The sequence below is a fragment of the Staurois parvus genome, unplaced genomic scaffold (assembly GCF_062004578.1).
Source record: "Staurois parvus isolate SC_StPar_1 unplaced genomic scaffold, SC_StPar_1.0 ptg000960l, whole genome shotgun sequence".
Classification (NCBI taxonomy): domain Eukaryota; kingdom Metazoa; phylum Chordata; class Amphibia; order Anura; family Ranidae; genus Staurois; species Staurois parvus.
The window spans coordinates 1,022,724-1,031,349 of NW_028318756.1; positions in this window are offsets into that span (position 1 = coordinate 1,022,724).

An 8,626-nucleotide genomic window follows, 5' to 3' on the forward strand; every position below is an offset into this window, starting at 1 on the left:
AGACAAAGACACAAGACACAAGTGCAAAGAGCATGTGCAGATCCCAGGCTTATATGTACTCAGCCACACCCCTCTGGGGGATGGACCTCAGAGACCTGAAGGCATAAAAGATTCCCATCATGCTCAGCAGAAATCCAAGATGGATGCTAGCACATGGAGTAACATAACCTCTGGGAAAAGGTAGGACCTTGACAGAGGTGTAAAACACCTGACAATATACAAAAAAAATATATAAAGTACACAGCAATTCTTCTTTTTTGTGCTGATAAATGTGCAGAGATATCCAAAAATTGCTGAATTCCCCGCTCACCTCCCTCTTGCGACCTGCATAGGGTCAAAAGGCCTTCAGGATCACTAACACATGGACCCTTAATAGTAGGTAATCCTCCACAGCTCTCCGCACTGACCTCCCCTCATGTACAGATTCCAGCACAGGCTCACAGGGCAGCAGATCTCCTCTTCAGGCACATAAGGTGGCTGCAGCCACTTGATCCCTCAGAAAATAGAAGTGAATGCTTGCATAGTGTACAACTATTTATTCACCAAAGTATCACATATCGAATACGCTCACATTTAAAATCATCTTGTACATCACATGTAAATCAAACCTCAGATCAGATGTACTTGCATGGGTGTCCAATGTAAATAAAGAAGGCGTCCGACCGGAAGTGCGTCACCGCCCACGCGTATCATCACGCTTAACACGTGACTTCATCAGGGCAGGTCCTCTGGCCTGTACAGCATGAATGAGGGGGTTTTTTATGTGGCTGGAGCCACCTGTTACACTATGGGGACACAGCAGCTGTATGAACATAGGTTGTCATCTGACAGGTGTGAAGGCGTGGGGAAGTGGCCCTGAATGCTCACTGTCTGTGTTCAGGGCTGTACACCTGCACCCATATGCTTGTCAAATTATGACCTGCAGCATTTCCATTGTGTAACATAGGTTGCCTGCAAACAGCGATAGCCACAAAAACCAACCACTGATTCCCACTCTACAGGCCACAGCACCCATGAGCCCCAAGACCTCCATTACACACACAGCTTTATTTATGAACTCAGTACAGTTTTATCATTTAGATTTCACAGGAATATGGTTGGGATTATGTCCATTAACAAAAGTTTTTAGTGTATTTTACCATAAATATAATTTGGATATTTTCTCTGGCGGTGGGGGGCTGTCAGGTATGCTGTATGGGGCCCCATGATATCTAACAGTGGCCCTGGGTGTATGCTTGTGTCTGTGCCACCTGTATAGTTAGGAAGAACCTTGAACCTCTGCTATGTACCTCAATGGATCTAGGAATTGGACATGTTTTCAACTGAAAATACAACAATTATTAGTAATGTTTCTGCAGCAAATGAGGATCAGCTCCTCAGTGGAGAACAGCGATCTCGCCATGTCCAGATGTGGTCTTGAATTCCACAAAAGAACAATTCACAAAACTAAAACATAGACTTGTAAATGACCACTAAACTCTCCTAACTACACTCCCATCCACTCACACTCCCCACTACCACTTCCAGGTGTGTGCAAACGTCCTGCCGCCAAAGTCATGATGTATTTCCGGTATGACAGCTGCTCTAGCGCATACTCCAACAGCCGTCTTGGCGTTTATTTGTGCACCATATCAATTTTACATGTGGCTCCATTGTGTATGTGACATTCGCAAATATATGTTTGCAGTTCTATTGTGGATTTGGCATTGGTGAATGTATGCTTGCAGCTATACTGTGTATATGACATTGGTGAATGTATGTTTGCAGCTATACTGTGTATATGACATTGGTGAATGTATGCTTGCAGCTATACTGTGTATATGACATTGGTGAATGTATGCTTGCAGCTCTACTGTGTATATGACATTGGTGACTGTATGTTTGCAGCTATACTGTGTATATGACATTGGTGAATGTATGCTTGCAGCTATACTGTGTATATGACATTGGTGAATGTATGTTTGCAGCTCTACTGTGTATATGACATTGGTGAATGTATGTTTGCAGCTATACTGTGTATATGACATTGGTGAATATATATTTGCCAGTAAAGGCCCAAAGTCAACATAAATTGGGGGCCCAATTTATTACTGTTAAGAGGATTGTAGAAAAAGAATAGCTAGCTGCACATTGAACATGACCTATTTATTGGAACATAACATGGTCTTGTGATGCAATAGGGGGCTTTTGGTTTGTTAGTTTGGACATACTTGCATATAGCGCTGTCAATTTACGCAGCGCTTTACATGTATGTGGTAAATTCACATCAGTCCCTAACCCTCAAGGGGCGTACTAATAGCCCTAACTTACATTCATACACATATAGGGCCAATTTTGACAGGATCCAATTAACCTACCAGCATGTCTTTAGAGTGTGGGAGGAAACCGGAGTACCTGGAGGAAACACACAGGCACAGGGAGAAAATGCAAACTCCAGGCAGGAGGTGCCATGGCTGGGATTCGAACCAATGACCCTAGTACTGCCAGGTGGAAGTGCTAACCATTTAGCCACTGTGCTACATTCAACTAGAACATGAAATAATCCCCTCAAAAAATACATAGTCCAAATGTTTTTTGATCAAATACACATTCCACATTTATTTGGACAGCAACAACAAGTAGGCACATTCAATTTCTTGGTGAAGAAAAAAAAAAAGCAGGATTGATGTTGCTAAAATAGAACGGTCCTGCTCATAAGAGCTTACAATCTAAAAGATTATACCTCTAATGAACTGTGCTTTCACAGGATACAGCAGGAGACAAACAGTTAATAGGAATCACTTAGGCTTATCAGCAGAACAAGCTGCAGATCGAAATATCAATATAAAAATACATATGTGCCAAAATAAAAACACCTCCCACCTCCCCAAATCCCCCAGACACACATTTCTCACCATGTTTGTCTGAAAACTGCATTTCATTCTAAATAAAGAAAACTTGGAAGAGCAGAGCAATGGACATGTGTTAGGATTACAATGCAAAGATAATAAACACAATCATTGTACAATAACACACAAACACACCTTAGAAGGAAGAACATGCAAAACATTTACAGCCCACATCAAAACACAGCATGAGTGTTGCCTGGGGCAATTCACCACAATATCTCTTCCTCCCCCAAACACAGCGTGAGTGTGGCCTGGGGCAATTCACCACAATATCTCTTCCTCCCCAAACCACCACAGACAAGGACTTGCAGAAATAATGTGCCTGTACAAGGCAAAAATCACCCACTACTGCAACTCTTTATATAAGGTAGGCCACACCCACCACTGTCATTCATTTGGTCAGAGAAAGTGTTTGCACCTGATGAATCCTCTTCCCACCTGTGTTAACCCTTGGTATACAGGCCCCATAAATCAGAGTAAAAAAAAAAGTTACAGTGAAGTGTACCTGTGCAGCATACAACAGAACATTGAACAGGAATGTGAAAGGGAACCCTATTGGCAATATTTCTTGGCCCTATGGGCACAATTCACTGCAGATTATCGCATGAGTTAAGGCAGTCACATGACCACATCTCGCATGCAATACTGAAAATGTCAATTCAGTTTTGCTAGCATGCAACATTTCCCATAAATAGGAAAAACATTCAGGAAATCAAACATAAAAAGGCCTTACACCCCGGTCACATCAAAGCCGATTTGAAAATTGTGCGACCTACAGTGAAGATGCCGATTTCCTTGTGATTTGCAAGACATCTGACACAGATATCTATGCAAATCGTCACAAAAGTAGTACATGTACTACTTCAGAAATCAGTGTTGGAAACGCACCCATGTGACTGCTCTAATATCAGACAATAGGGTGCAACTTGGCATACGATTTGTAAGTCGCATATCATGCAAATCGCATGCCAAGTCGCATCCAGGGTGTACGATTTCAGGTGCGATTTGGGAATTGAAATTGTACCTGATATCTGATCTAATGAATGTGGATGTGAGTGTCTTAACGTAAGCGATTTGCTGCAGCACAATTTCAAACGTTGTTCTTGTATAACTTTTTCAGCATTTTGTAGCGATTTCACATATAGACTACAATAGAAACCGCAGTGCAAAACACAATTGAAAATTCAATAACTCATTGGTAAATCTACAGAAAACACGGTGAAATTGCCAACAAAAAGCACAATTTTAAATCACATCTAGTGTGACCAAGCAGGTAATTCAACAAAGGAAATAAATCTTTGAAGGCATGCGGTATCTGCATGCTCAGACAAGGGTCTGTTATGGATTTGGGGGGGGGGGACTCCATGCCATTATTTTATAAAAATTTTTTTTATCCTTTTCTCTCTCTCGCTCACTCTTTTCATGGTTTGATAAACTTTCCCAAAAGGGGGTGGAGTGCAAACCAGCATTATCCAATCAATCATTAGTCCAGGCCCTTATCTCATCCCATCATTTGACATTCACATAAGGTGCTACTTTAAAGGTGTTTGAACAGACAAGGCCTAATTCTAATTCACATTCTAGGGATCATTTAGACAGAAAGCAAAGATGCTGCTTTCTGTGGTGTGAATCAATCCTAAGTCCCTGGGCAAGGTCAGTGTAACTAGCCAGATGTCTCCAATGTGACACAAATGTTGTGCTATGTTGCCAATTCTGATGTATGTTGGTTCTATGTATCCCAATACAAAGGATTGCAATACTAATACAGGCGTACCTCGGTTTACCAACGCCTCGGTTAACGGAATTTTTGGTTTCCGAATGAAAATCCATTGAAAATAATGCCTCGGTTTACACAATTAATTTTTTTCACAATACAAAGTGTATGTCGGCACTGATTTTCAAATGCAAATGCCGCCTTTTTTTTTTTCTTCACTATAGTTCACAAGCTTAGAAGTCACTTTCCCCGAAGTTACAGAAAACTTTGTATCTTTTAATAAACTCAAAGTAAACATTGTTTCCTTTAGGGATATAAATTCCAAGAAAACTTTTTATTTTAGCTGGGGGAAGTGACAGGTGAATTTCTGAGCTATAGTGAAGAAAAAAAATGGAGAATTACATTTAAAAACCAGCACTATAATAAATAAAAAACAGCGTGGGGTCCCCCCTCCCATCCACACCAAGCCCTTCAGGTCTGGTATGTATCTTAAGGGGTAACTCCACCCCAAAATGTAAACAAAAAACGGCGTGGGGTCCCCCTCCCATCCACACCAAGCCCTTCGGGTCTAGTATGGATATTAAGGGGGAACTCCACGCCGAAATTAAAGAAAAAAACAGCAGCGTGGGGTTCCCCCCAAAATCCATACCAGACACTTATCCGAGCATGCAGCCCGGCAGGTAAGGAAAGGGGGAGAGAGCGAGCGCCCCCCCTCCTGAACCATACCATGCCACACGCCCTCAACATGGGGGGGTGCTTTGGGGCAGGGGGGCTCCCCCCCAAATCACCTTGTCCCCATGTTGATGGGGACAAGGGCCTCTTCCCCATAACCCTGGCCGGTGGTTGTGGGGGTCTGCGGGTGGGGGGCTTATTAGAATCTGGAAGCCCCCTTTAACAAGGGGGCCCCCAGATCGCAGCCCCCCCCCCACGTGAATGAGTCTGCGGTACATGATCCTGCTACTCATTCACAAAAAAACAAAGTGTGGTGTAAAAAAAAAACACAGTACAGGGTCTTTGACAAGTCCTTTATTAAAACAATGTCCCCCAAAGTAGATCCAACGTCAATTACGGCGGCGGCGATCCAAAAAAAGAAAAAAAAAAGTTCCGGTCCCGTCGGAGGCTTCCAGCATTCTGAAAAAAGTCTCACTGACAGCTCTTAAATAGGTTAGGGGGGGGCCAGCCGGGGACCTCATCCGAGAAACCCCGCCCCATTTCTGATAAGCCCGCCCTGGATTCTGATAAGCCCCCCACCCGCAGACCCCCACAACCACCGGCCAGGGTTGTGGGGAAGAGGCCCTTGTCCCCATCAACATGGGGACAAGGTGCTTTGGGGGGGAGCCCCTCCTTCCCCAAAGCACCCCCCATGTTGAGGGCATGTGGCCTGGTATGGTTCAGGAGGGGGGGCGCTCGCTTGTCCCCCCCCTTTCCTGACCTGCCGGGCTGCATGCTCGGATAAGGGTCTGGTATGGATATTGAGGGGGTCACCACGCTGTTTTTTTTTTTAAATTTTGGCATGGAGTTCCCCCTTAATATCCATACCAGACCTGAAGGGCTTGGTATGGATGAGAGGGGGGACCCATGCTGTTTTTTTTTTTGTTTTTTTTTTTATTGCAGACCTTTATTTTTACATTCAGCTGTCAAAATAAATATTATCTAGACCTTCTAAATAAGTAAAATCATTACAGAAATAATTATAAAGGATAAGAAACAAAAATAGAATCAATAGAACTAAGGAAATCAAATTAGAATACATGAAGATATGCCGAGTGCTGTTTATTAAACACAGGAGACGCGACCGAGTGCCGGCTGTCAGAGGACTCCACACACAGGAGATGCGACCGAGTGCCGGCTGTCAGAGGAATCCACACACAGGAGACGTGACCGAGTGCCGGCTGTCAGAGGACTCCACACACAGGAGACGTGACCGAGTGCCGGCTGTCAGAGGACTCCACACACAGGAGACGTGACCGAGTGCCGGCTGTCAGAGGACTCCACACACAGGAGACGTGACCGAGTGCCGGCTGTCAGAGGACTCCACACACAGGAGATGCGACCGAGTGCCGGCTGTCAGAGGACTCCACACACAGGAGACGTGACCGAGTGCCGGCTGTCAGAGGACTCCACACACAGGAGACGTGACCGAGTGCCGGCTGTCAGAGGACTCCACACACAGTAGATGTGACTGAGTGTCGGCTGTCAGAGGACTCCACACACAGGAGACGGGACCGAGTGCCGGCTGTCAGAGGACTCCACACACAGGAGACGGGACCGAGTGCCGGCTGTCAGAGGACTCCACACACAGGAGACATGACCGAGTACCGGCTGTCAGAGGACTCCACACACAGGAGATGCGACAGAGTGCCGGCTGTCAGAGGACTCCACACACAGGAGACGTGACCGAGTACCGGCTGTCAGAGGACTCCACACACAGGAGATGCGACCGAGTGCCAGCTGTCAGAGGACTCCACACACAGGAGATGCGACAGAGTGTCGGCTGTCAGAGGACTCCACACACAGGAGACGTGACCGAGTGCCTGCTGTCAGAGGAATCCACACACAGGAGACGTGACCGAGTGCCGGCTGTCAGAGGACTCCACACGCAGTAGACGCGACCGAGTGCCGGCTGTCAGAGGACTCCACACAAAGGAGACATGACTGAGTGCCGGCTGTCAGAGGACTCCACACACAGGAGACGCGACCGAGTGCCGGCTGTCAGAGGAATCCACACACAGGAGACGTGACCGAGTGCCGGCTGTCAGAGGACTCCACACACAGGAGACGTGACCGAGTGTCGGCTGTCAGAGGACTCCACACACAGGAGACGCGACCAAGTGCCGGCTGTCAGAGGACTCCACACTGAGATTTACTATTGAGCAGTGGCTAAAAAGCAAGCGCCCACAGAGGACGTCTAAAATGTGTTCTGCGCATGCGCATTTATATCGGCCAAATAAGCTGCACGGGCGTCTAGTTTTTTACTGTGTTGATTTGTTTTTAAAAAACAATTTTTAACACATTCTTAATTTTTTTTTGAAATGGCAGATATTGTTTAAAGTGAAGTCCTGATATTTGGCAAAGCAAATTTCAATGGGAACGTCTCTGCAGTGATTTTTCATGGTGTTAGACATGCCTCTTACCAAGTCTGCTTTGTGAGTCTGATTCCAGGCGTGTGTCTCGTTAGTAAATTCGATTGGGCGTCTACTTATGGACGCTGCTCAATAGTTAATCTCGTTGCGGGGTAAAAGTAGACGGTCGCTTGTAAAAATTAGACGTTCGCCCACGGATATGCGCCCAGGCACAATAGTAAATCAGGGCCTCAATGTCTCCTATGATTGTTTGGGATGCTTTGAAAGCATATATTAGAGGCACGTGTATCAGAGAAATTTCCAGAATGAAGACTAACTCCAGACAGTGGGAGGTTGAGGCCGGCCAATCTGTAACTAAGGCAGGACAAGCCTATCTTAGCAATACCAACCCTGATACAGAGAGGGGGGTGCTTGCGGCACAACAGTTTCTGCGCACTGTCCAACTTCAGCATGCTGAAAATAAACATTTTTTCCTTCTCAAGCCTTGAGGAGGGGGAAAAGACGGGTCATATTCTCGCAATCATTGCAAAACTCAGTGACCATATTCTCATATCTCTTCTTTAAAACTGCCCTCGACTCAATTGGTCACAGATACCCCCTCCATCTTACAAGGCTTTAGATCTTTTCATGAAACGCTCTACTCTACCAAAGTGTCTTCTGATGACTCTACCATGCGGGAGTTTTTAACACTTCCTCAACTTACTATTCAACAAAGGCAAAAGCTTAATGCACCACTCACTCCTGAAGACTTGCAGATGGCTGGAGCTTCATACTCCAATTCCAAGGCTCCCGGCGGAGATGGGCTGCTGATGGAAATTTACAAATCTTTTGGGGGAATACTTCTACCTGAACTACTTAAAATACTCCAGGTGGCATTGGAACAGAACTCCCTCCCCATGTTTGAGGCAATAATAGTCGTACTTGAAGCCGGGGAGGGACCC